Consider the following 11,955-nt stretch of genomic DNA (forward strand, 5'->3'; position numbering starts at 1 on the left):
AAATATTGAATGACTTTCTCCAATCTCCATTTAACCCTCAAACAGCCCTATGAGGAAAGTGAGGTATGGCTAGTAAATGACGATGGCAGCATTCACACTAGCTGTTGTTGCTGTTAGGTGCCATCGAGTCAATTTTCAACTCATAGCAACCCCCTGTGGCAGAGTAGGACTGTCCCGTAGGGTTTCTTAGACTATAATATTTACAGGAGTAGATCATCAGGTCCTTCTCCCATAGAGACATTGGGTCGCTTTGAACCGCCAACCTTTCAGTTAGCAGGACCAGGGCTCCTTATTCACACTAGCCAAAAGCCACTGCCGTCAAGTCGATTCCAACTCATAGCAACCCTATAGGACAGAGTAGAACTGCCCCATACGGTTTCCAAGGAGCAGCTGGTGAATTCGAATGACAGACCTTTTCGTTAGCAGCTGTAGCTCGCCGTAGCTCTTAACCACTGCACCACCAGGGCTCCTATTCACACTAGGAAGCTTCCTAACTACTAAGGCAGTGCTCTTAATTTCTAAGTTCCTCTAAAAGACCACCCAGTTCAGCAAAAGTTTCCCAACTGAGCACTGGGAGGACATAGAGATGAGTATGACCCAGCCCTGCCTCCAGGTCTAGTTTGGAAGAAACAGTAGAACATCAGATGGTGACAGGTGCTTTAAAGGTAGGAAAACCATAAAAACCAAACCCATTGCCTTCGAGTAGATTCTGACTCATAGCGACCCTATAGAACAGAGTTGACCTGCCCCATAGGGTTTCCAAGGAGAGCCTGGTGGATTCGAACTGCTGACCTTCATGGTTAGCAGCCGTAGCTCTTAACCACTAAACCACCAGGGTTTCCCTAAAGGTGTGAAGGAAGGGGCAATTGATTACAGTATATTCCACTACGGAGACGGAATCAACTCCACGGCAACTGGTTTGTTTGTTTGTTTAAGAGGTACCAGCTCAGGCTAGTTTCAATTCTGGGTAATACTTTGAGAGACAATAACAGAGCCACGAAATGGTGGGAGGCAATATGATCAGCAAGGTATGTTTGGACCAGAGAGTGGGAAAACTTTGCCACTCAGGAGAAGGATCTACAATGTGTGCCCATATCTGTGCCTATGGCACTACCCAATACAAGTGTGCTTCACTCTAAGAAATTTTTTTAAAGGATAGTGTCTTAGTTATCTAGTGCTGTTATAACAGAAATACCACAAGTGGATGGCTTCAACAAACAGGAGTTTATTCTCTCACAGTCTAGTAGGCTAGAAGTCCAAATTCAAGGTGTCAGCTCCAGGGGAAGGCTTTCTCTGTCGGCTCTGGAGGAAGGTCCTTGTCATCAATCTTCCCCTGGTCTAGGAGCTTCTCAGGCACAGGGACCCCAGGTCCAAAGGACACGGTCTGCTCCCTGAGCTGCTTTCTTGGTGGTATGAGGTCCCCATGTCTCTCTGCTCACTTCTCTCTTTTATATCTCAAAAGAGATTGGCTTAAAACACAATCTAACCTTGTAGATTGAGTCCTACCTTATTAACATAACTGCCACTAATTCCATCTCATTAACATCATAGAGATAGGATTTACAACACATAGGATGACAAAATGGTGGACAATCACACAATACTGGGAATCATGGCCTAGCCAAATTGATACACATATTTCTGGGGGACACAATTCAATCTATGACAGACTGTGTTTTTTAAATTAATAAATTAGTAAAATAGGACAAAATTATGCATAAACAAAAATGTTCCTTTTTTTACAAAAGGAACACAAATTCATTTCAACAGTTTCCCTAGTTTATTTAAAATATTATTTTCATAAAAATATGACTGGCAAAGGGTCAATCCCTACTTCCATTTTAGGAAAAGTTCAAACAAACTGACAAAGAAGATACTAGGACTTTAGTAAACAAATAGGCAAAGGACCTGTACAATCAATTCACAAAGTAATACAATGAAGAAACTTTAAGAATGTTCAACCTCACCAGTGGTCAAATGTATGCAAATTTTTGAAAATTAGGTAACTCTTTTATCCCTTTATTATTCTAAGGTCTTATACTGTCTTGTTTATGGTGAAACTGCTACACCCTAAGTTTTGGCTGGCCTTATAAGTTTCCATCACCTTTTTGGAAAACAGTTTGGCAATATGTCTCAAAAGCCTCTTTCAGGTTGTGGAGAGACTGGAACACTTATACATTGTTGGTGGGAATGTAAAATGGTATAACCACTTTGGAAATTGATTTAGCGCATCCTTAAAAGCTAGAAATAGAAGTACCATATGATCCAGCTATCATGCTCCATGCAATATATCCTAGAGAAATAAGAGCCATCACATGAATAGATATATGCACACCCATGTTCTTTGTAGCGCTGTTCACAATAGCAAAAAGATGGAAACAACCTAGGTGCCCATTAGCAGATGAATGGATAAATAAATTACGGTATATTCACACAGTGGAATACTATGCAACAATAAAGAACAACAATGAATCTGTGAAACATCTTACAACTTGGAGGAATCTGGAAGGTATTATGCTGAGTGAACTTAGTCACAAAAGGACAATTATTGTATAGGACCACTATTATAAAAACCCAAGAAAAGGTTTAAACACAGAAGAAAGCATTATTTGATGGTTACAAGGGTGGGGAGGGAGACAGAAGGGTGTTCACTAACTAGAAAGTAGACGAGAATTATCTTAGGTGAAGGGAAGGACACCACACACTACAGGGGAAGTCAGCACAACTGGACAAACCAAAGCTAATAAGCTTCCTAAATACAACCAAACACTTCAAGGGACAGAGTAGCAGGGGCGGAGGTCTGGGGACCATGCTTTCAGGGGACAGCTAGGTCAACTGGCATAACAAAGTTTTTTAAGGAAATGTTCTGCATCCCACTTTGGTAAGTGGTGTCTGTAGTCTTAAAGGCTAGCGATCGACCATCTAAGATGCATCAATTGGTCCCAATTCACCTGGAATAAAGGACAATGAAGAACACCATGGAGACAAGGAAAGTATTAGCCCAAGAGACAGAAAGGGCCACATAAACCAGAGACTCCATCAGCTGAGATCAGAAGAACTAGATGGTGCCCGGCTACCACAATGACTGCCCTGACAGGGAACACAACAGAGTCCCTGACGGAGCTTGAGAAAAGTGGGGAGCAGAACTCAAATTTTAGTAAAAAGACCAGAATTAATGGTCTGAGACTGGAGGGACCCTGGAAGACACGGCCCCCGGACTCTCCGTTAGCCCAAAACTAAAACCATTCCCGAGGCCAACTCTTCAGACAAAGATTAGACTGGACTATGGGACATAAAATGATACTCGTGAAGAGTGTGCTTCTTAGCTCAAGAAGATAGAGATTAAATGAGCAACTCTCGTCCGGAGGCGAGATGAGAAGGCAGAGAGTGTCAGGAGCTGGTTGAACTGACACGGGAAATCCGGGGTAGAAAGGAAGAGTGTGCTGTCAGTATAGGGAGAGCAGGTAGGGTCACAGGGCAATGTATGTATAAATTTTTGTATGAGAGACTAACTGGAATTGTAAACTTTCACTTAAAGCACAACAGTAAAAAAAAAAAAAAAAAAAAAAAGCCTCTTTCACCTAGTAAATCAATTCCTGAGGATTAACCCCTTGAAAAAAACTGCAGAAAAAAAAAGCTTTATCTGTAATTGTGAAAACTAAAAAAATCTAAATAATTAACAGAGAAAATGGTTCTGTAATTTAGGATAAATGAATTGAGTGGAATACCACACAACCCTCAAAAGTGATCATTATGAAGACTCTCAAGCATCTTGGTGAATGTTTAAGTTTTAATGTTAAAAAAAAATCAAAATTTATGATCTGCTATAACTTCTTTCAATACATGAGCAAGGGCTAGAAGGGAATCTACTCCTCTCACACACAGCACCCCTACCCAATAAAATCCAACTCCAATCTCCCAGTTGCTTAGGCCAAAAAGACTTGACAGTCAGCTCTATCTTCAAAATAAATCCAGAATTGGACCACTTCTCCCCACCTCCACCGCTCCTACCCTGGTCCATTCCACTGTCAGCTCTTGCCTGGACCAATGCAGTACCCTCCAAACTGGTCTCCTTGCTTCCACCCTTGCCCCTCCCCTGTTATGGATTGAATTGTGTCCCGCAAAAAATATGTGTTGTAAATCCTAACCCCTATACCTGTGGTTATAATCCCATTGGGGAATAGGTTTTCTTTATTATGTTAGTTAGGCAGTATTAGTATAGGGTGTGTCTTAAATCAATCTCTTCTGATACATAAAAGAGCAGATTGAGCAAGTAACCAAGCAAGCAAGCAGAGATGGGGGAAGACAGATGTCACACCACATGAACATCACCAAGGAACTGAGAAACAGAAGCTGAGAAGAGACAAGGACCTTCTCCCAGAGCCAACAGAGAAAGTCTTCCCCTTGAGCCAGTGCCCTGAATTTGGACTTCTAGCCTCCTAAACTGTAAGAAAATGAATTTCTGTTTATTAAAGTCACCACTTGTGGTATTTCTACTACAGCAGCACTAGATAACTAAGAGACCACACCCCATAGTCCATCTCCTACCAGAGAGATCCTGTTAAAGCATGAGACAGATACACCAGTCATCTGCTCAAAATGGAGTCCCTGGGTGGTTAAACAGTTAATGTGCTAGGCTGCTCATTGAAAGGCTGGAGGTTGGAATACATCCACAGGCACCCTAGGAAGAAAGGCCTGGCGATCTACTTGCAAAAAATCAGCCATTGAAAATCCTATGGAGCACATTTCTACTGTGACACACGAGGTCACCATTAGTTGGAATTAACTCAATGGCAACCAGTCTTGTGCTCAAAACCGCCTATAATATCCTGTCTCTCTCCAAGTAAAAGCCAAAAGCCCTGACAGCCTAACGTGGACATTTCACGTAAGTGGAATCATACAGTGTATGCTCCTCGGTGCCTGGCTTCCTTCACTTAGCGTAATGTTTTCAAGGATAATCCATGTCATAACTACGTATCAGTACATTATTCTCTGTTATGGTGAAGAATATTCCACTCTGTAAATAGTCCACATTATATCTGTCTATTCATAAGTTGATGGACATTTGGGCTGCTTCCACTTTGGGGCTATTATGAATAATGCTGCCATGAACATATGCTTTCCTTTTGGATTTCATTTATTGTTCCTTAAGTGTTACTTGTGCAATAAAAATTATAAATCTTCCAAAAATCCCTGTACCTCGGCCTTGTCAGAAGCACATGTATTGCCTTTTGGTTAGCAGCCAATCTCTTAACCACTGTATCAGCAGGGCTCCGATATTAGAAAAAGCAATGGTTAAAGAATTCCCCTCTCCCTTGGCGTTTAGGAAAATGGCTGGCTGCAAATAATCACCCCTCGCATATAACTAAGACTCAAGGATAGCCCCTTGTTTACCTATGACAAGGCCAGTCACAGGCCCCCCAAATTTCCATTCTTTGCCTCATAAATGAGTATCTCAATTGCTTGTCCTCACTGAGCCATCAGAAACAAAGTGCTTGTGAGCCAAGATTTGGTTGCGCTTCTCGCCTTCTCCAAGTCCCTGACTTTGGCCCACCCTCAGCCTGAGCCAGCATACTACGCCTCTTGAACTCAGTGTAAAACGTTCTGATTTATAGTCTGATGATGTCGCCCGCTCATGCCACTCCCCCGCATCTGGGTTTTTTCCTATCCTCATTTACGCTCAGTCTCCATAAAAGAAAAATGCTTTTTCCCTAACTCTTCCAGACGCTTGCAAAGCTTAGGTTGGAAGCGTTCTTTCTCCCTATTGTAGTAGCCCCTTCAACCACTACTACAAGGTCCCTCTCCCTTCCTGAATAAAACTTCTATCAAAGTCTGGACTGATTTTCATTTGACGCTTCCAACTGCTCCACTACTACGACTTCAGGTCAAAGAAAAAAAAAAACAAAACAAAGCTGTTACCCTCGAGTTGATACCCACTCATAGCGATCCTATAGGACAGAGTACAACTGCCCCATGGGGTTTCCAAGGAGTAGCTGGTGGATTCCAACTGCTGGCCTTTTGGTTAGCAGCTGAGCTCTTAACCACTCCGCTCTGAATCCTCGTGTTTCCACAGTCAGGTTTTGTTGTGTGGCTCCCTCCAGCAATCATTGCACCTATTCTCTTGGGCCAGGGCTGGAATCTGCGAGGGCTAGAGATGAAGGCTTCCTGTCCCCTACCTCTGAGAAGCCCCTAATCTCTGAGGCCCAGGCAGATACACAAATAGCAGCAAGCGGAGACACACACCGGCATCTTGAGCTTCTACTGGGCGGATCCTGTTGATCTGTTCATTTTGCACAGAGTCTCCGCAAATGTTTACTTATCAAACAAAGGAACTGATTCTACGGCTCTGCACTTCCAACTCCTCAGTGGCATTTAGACAGCAAGCCAGGCCTGCAGAGCCAATTGCCTTTCGGGCACCTCCACCTGAAGTCTCAGGACTGTCCAGACTTTCACATTTAAAACTGAACTCATCACTCTCCCGGCAAGCCTGCCCTCTCTTCCGTGTTTCCATCTCAGCCAAGGGCCCCACATCTACCTAGCTGGTTATCCAAACCTAAGACCTAGGTAGCACCCTCAACTCCTCTATCACTCATTCAAAAAAAGATTCTCTGTGCATCTATAATATTCTAGGCCTTATGCTAGGCATGGAGTCCCTGGGTGATGCAGCTAATGTGTGCGGCTGCTAACCAAAAGTTTGGAGGTTCGAGTCCACTCAGAGGTGCCTCAGAAGGAAGGCCTGGAGATCTACTTTCAGAAAATCAGCCACTGAAAATCCTATGGAGCACAGTTCTACTCTGACACGCATGGGGTCGCCATGTGTTGGAATCAACTCCACGGCAACTGGTTTTTATGCTAAAACCCACTGCCCTTGAGTCGACCCTGTAGGACAGAGTAGAACTGCCCCATAGGGTTTTTAAGGAGCGGCTGGTGGATTCTAACTGCCAACCTTCTGGTTAGTGGCCAAGCTCTTAACCACTGAGCCACCAGGGCTCAGCACTAGGCAGAGGGGTAACAGTAGTGACACAGGGGAGGTGAAGTCCCTGTCCTCTTAGACCTTAAGAGTGGTTCTCAACACTGTCAGACCTGACACCCCCTTTTTATAACAAAAATATCCTCTTTACCATCTTGAAATGAAATTCACAAATAATATAACTTACTTACACATGTAATGAAAAAAACATCAAAGTAATGCTGCAATTGTAATGTAAAAGAGAAATAAAAAGAGCATTATACTCAAATGTGTTTCAATACGTAAAGACTCAGGCCTAATGCACCAGAAGACACAACGAAGCAGTCAGACACTTTACCTACTTGTAACGAATAACTCTGGATTTAAGAGAAGTAAGATAGTCAAGGGTGGGGGTTCACTGGTAGAATTCTCACCTGCCATGGAGGAGGTCAGGGTTTGATTCCTGTCCAATGCACCTCATGCACAGCCACCACCCATCTGTCACTGGAAGCTTGGGTGTTACTATGATGTTGAGCAGGTTTCAGTGGAGCTTCCAGACTAAGACAAACTAGGAAGAAAGGTCTGGTGATCTACTTCCAAAAATTAGCCAATGAAAACCCTATGGATCTCCATGGTCAGATCTGCACCCGATCATGAGGATGGCACAGCCCTGGGCAGTGTTTCATTCTGCTGTGCACTGGGTCACCATGAGTCAGGGCCAGCTCGATGGCAGCTGACGACAACAACGTCTCTGGAGCAGCCCAGAAGTAAGGCCTGGAAGTGTAATCCAAGGGTGTCAATAGAATCAAATCAACCTGACCTGTCTCCCATTTGCTTACACTGTGGGCCTGGCTTTGCTCTGTCTGCCCAAGTCCACAGGTCAAGTACAGAGGACACTATATAAGCAGTGATAAAGCTTGCCTAAAAGCTCATAATGACTCCCACGCTCTTCCTAGAGTGGCCGAGCCCCAAGGCCTGACAGGAATGGAATGAGCACTTGAAAGTCCATTCCCACAGTCCCTGGGGGTGGACAGAGGAACTCGCTGCCACTTAAGGGGACAATGCACACTCTCAGGGAAGGTACCAGGGCTACAGTAGAAAGACTCCCAGGCAAACCCAGAACGCTATTCTGCTCTGTCACTTTCTAGATGTGCGAACTTGAACTTCCATTCCCTCATCTGTAAAATGAAGTTATTAACACCCACAGAGGGTTCTGAAGAGTCTATGATTAATGTAAGTGACACCTTGTGCAAGGGTTCCAAAACTGAGGTGCCTGGCATGCCTAGGGTGGCTGACTCAGGTGGAGGCCCGACTTCTCCTTCTGCATTCCTGAGAATGTTAACATTGACTTCTTCATATGCATTTGAGCTATCCCACCTTCCACTTTACTGACTGCTGGCCTACCAATCAATATTGTAAGCTAAGTTCCTGATTCAAACCTATAACCATGTCCGTGTGACTGCAGCTTTTCGGAGGACTGGTTTTCACTTTGTGAAATCCAACATGTTCCCAGCTCAAGCTGCCTTTGTTCACAATAAATCTCTCTACTTTCATTTTAAACAGAGTACAAGTTATCACTCGACAACAACCTTATAGATTAACAAAAGACCCCCTAAACCCAAAACCCATGGCTGTGGAGTTGATTCTGATATGTGTAAAACGCTGGAGAGACAGGAAAGTTACAAGACAAACTGCTCTGCATTTAAACATGGGCTGCAGTTTCAAGGTTGGAGGTTCAAGTCCACTCAGAGGTGCCTCGGAAAAAAGGCCTGGAGATCTACTTCCAAAAAATCAGCCATTGAAAACCTGATAGAGCACAGTTATACTCTGACACACATGGGTCTCCATGAGTCAGAAGTGACTTGATGGCAACTGGTTTCTGGTTAAACAGGGGCTGGGGGACAGAGGAAGGACCCCTGGTGGTGCAGTGGTTAAAGGGCTCAGCTGCTAACTGAAAGGTCAGTGGTTTGAACCCACCAGCTGCTCCACAGGAGAAAGATGTGGCAGTCGACTTCTGTAAAGATTTACAGCCTTGGAAACCCTATAAGGCAGTTCTACTCTGTCCTATAGGGTCGCTATGAGTTGGAATCGACTTGACGGCAGTGGGTTTTGGGGGGCTGAGGAGGCAGACATAGTAACTGCTCACAGAATATAAACAGCAGCTGTGTCAGGGTGTGTCAAGGTAGCAAGTCCTCTGTGAGCAAAAGACTTGAGGGAGGAATGAGGCTTGAATTGCCCCTAAGACAGGCAAGATATCTGGCAGGACATCCAGAAGGGGCCTGGCAGCTGGTAAAAGATTAGAGGTGGGATAGCAACGGAGCTGCATGGAGGACTGGGCCCAGGGGCTGCTAGAAGTTGGGCCTCTTAACTTCCTTTAGATGTTCCTGCCCAGGCCTTGGACCCAGGGCACTCCATCTCTGCCAGCAAGATCCACTGAGATTCTAAGCCTTATAGGAACAACGTGCAGCTCAACATTTCATCACAAACAAGAACAGTTGGTTAAGGGACAGACTGCAAGAAGGTAAGAAAGTAATGCTTTACTGTATTTACTCAGAACTTTTACCTCTCTCGAGTTTGCTCCTTGGGCACCTTTACAGCACTTTTTCCTCCTGTTTTCTTTCCCAATTTTTAAAATAAATTTCATTTTGTGAGTTAGAAATGAAGAAAGCTGACATTTAATGAGTACTTGTAAAGTGCCAGGCTCCATGTTATATCATTTACAGGACTGCAATTGACTAGGCCCCCTTTAACCAGTGGTAACCCCATGTCTCCCTGCCCTAGGCAAAGTGATCAAGAGAAGAGTTAGGGCCCTGGTTTAAATCCACTCATTACCAGCTGCGTGACCCTGGGCAAGTTACCTTCTCTGAAACTACTTCTTCATCTGTGAAATGGGATAACAATGCCAAACTTAATAAACTTAGGAGGCTTTGGTGGAATAATCATGTTTGCAAATATAAAGCATCCAATACAACCCTGACACACAGTGGGTACTCAGTTTCTTCCTTCTTTCGCTGCCCATCCTCTCCCGAAACATACACACACGGTTTTCCTCAGGGACCAGACCCAACACCTGGGAGCAGAAGCAGCACAGGATTTGAAATCAGAGAACGTGATTAGAGCCCTGCTTTTTCGTTTCCTAGCTAGGTGGCATTGGGCAAACCACTTGGCCTCTCTGAGCCCTGGGTTTCTCTTAAATGACTGGGGAACTATATCCCTTGGCGTTCCTAACAGTTCAAGAGTTGTTGTTGTGTGCTGTCAATTCAAGAGAGTGCCTCAATTAGGGCAGCGGCAGTAGCAATCAAAAAGGATTTTTAAAGGAATTTTCTAGTCAGGTTGGCTGCCTCTACTTATCTTCAGTGAGAGCAGGGGGTCATAAGACTAAAAATACAATCCTCTTTGCAGAGGCTCTGGCTTTTCTACTTGGAACACCTGGCATGCAAACAAAACATGTTATCAATTGCAGAAGAATGTACCAGAGCAGGATCTGAACACACAGAATCTGGCCTGTTCTTGGGTCACCTGGAATCTAAGCTGGGAAGAAAGGAAACTCACATAATAGTAATTATGTGTGGTTTGGACAGGGCTTCAGTTTCCCCAACTCCCACACAGGAGAAAGGGGAAGTGCAGACAGAATCTTTTAAAGGCCTGTCTCTGCTCTAAAATCCTACTTTCTCTGCATTTCTGGTCACTTTCCTGCCTTGGTTCTCCTAGCTGGGGCCTCCATCAGCACGTGACCACAATGAATGAAGGACTGCCTGGAGGCCTCTGAAGAATAGTCAGCAACGCCTGGGGCTGCTAACTTGCTCCTGCCCATCTGATAGCAACTGATAGTGCCTCTGATGACACAACAGATGGCTTGTCTGTTTAGCTGACGGCTGCTGTCCTCATCTGAAGGTGGCAAAAATAACTTTGGGAAATCCCAACCAGGAACCTCAGGTATAAAAGGAAAATGTAAAAGCACCAGCGATCATATGCCAAACTTGAACCCCCAACCTTCAGCCCAATCAATGAGTCCCGAAGTGAGGTTTCCAGACCAGCAGCATCACCTGGGAACTTGCTGGACACCCAAAATCTCGACCCCACTCCAGACCTTCTAGATCAGAAACCCTGGGGATACAGCCTCCCAAGTTATTCTGATGCATGCACCCAATGGCTTGAGAACCATTATCCTAAGGTAACAAACCACTCCTTCTAAAGCACAAAGTCTGGACCACTTCATCAAAGTCCAGGCACAGGTGAGGAAGAGTGGGCTAAGCTAATGCCTGGGTCCAGCCCGGGTTCTGCTACTTCCCAGCTGTTACTGAACCTCTCTCAGCCTCAGTTTCCTCATCTGCAACATGGAGATAAATCCTAACGAATGAAGCTGTCCTGAGGTTAGAAATCACACACGTATGGAACCCCTAAAAAGTATTTCGTCAATGGTGGCTCCGTTTGGTGTCGTGGATGGCATTTGCTCACAGGCCCCAGAAAACGTCCTGGCCTTTGTCACACGTCTCTGGACACAGTAAGTCCCTTAACTGCTCTCAAGTCTCACGGACTCAAAGAAAGCCAAACCAATCCTGCCCTCCTCCCTAAGGGTCCCAGAAGGCCTGAGGTGCCCTGGGCCTGGCCTAGGAATGGCCTCGGAGGTCAGCTCGACTGACCCCCTTCTTTTCGCTGAGGGACGAAGCTCAGGAGAAGGGCTTGCCCAAGGCTGCGACGCGAGACGGTGGCAGAGCTGGGGCCCAGCTAGGTCCCTGCACTCACGGTTCAGGACTCTTCCCAGGCTCCTCGCTGACTACCCCCGCCCAAGGGGCACCAAGGATCGTTCCATCCGTTCCAGTGCACCCCTCGGGATACTCCCAGGCCCCGGACCCTCACCCCTGCGCACCGGCTGCACTAGCCGGAAGTCCTGGGCCCGCCGCCTACGCGCTGGCGCGGGTGCAGACGCCAGGCAAGCCGGGCAGCTCCTCCCGCTGCCGAGCTGCCCCCTGGCGGGTCCCCGGCGCCCGCCCCCTTCCCGCCGC

Source organism: Trichechus manatus, unplaced genomic scaffold (genome assembly GCF_000243295.1).
Source record: "Trichechus manatus latirostris isolate Lorelei unplaced genomic scaffold, TriManLat1.0 scaffold00186, whole genome shotgun sequence".
NCBI classification, from domain to species: Eukaryota; Metazoa; Chordata; class Mammalia; order Sirenia; family Trichechidae; genus Trichechus; species Trichechus manatus.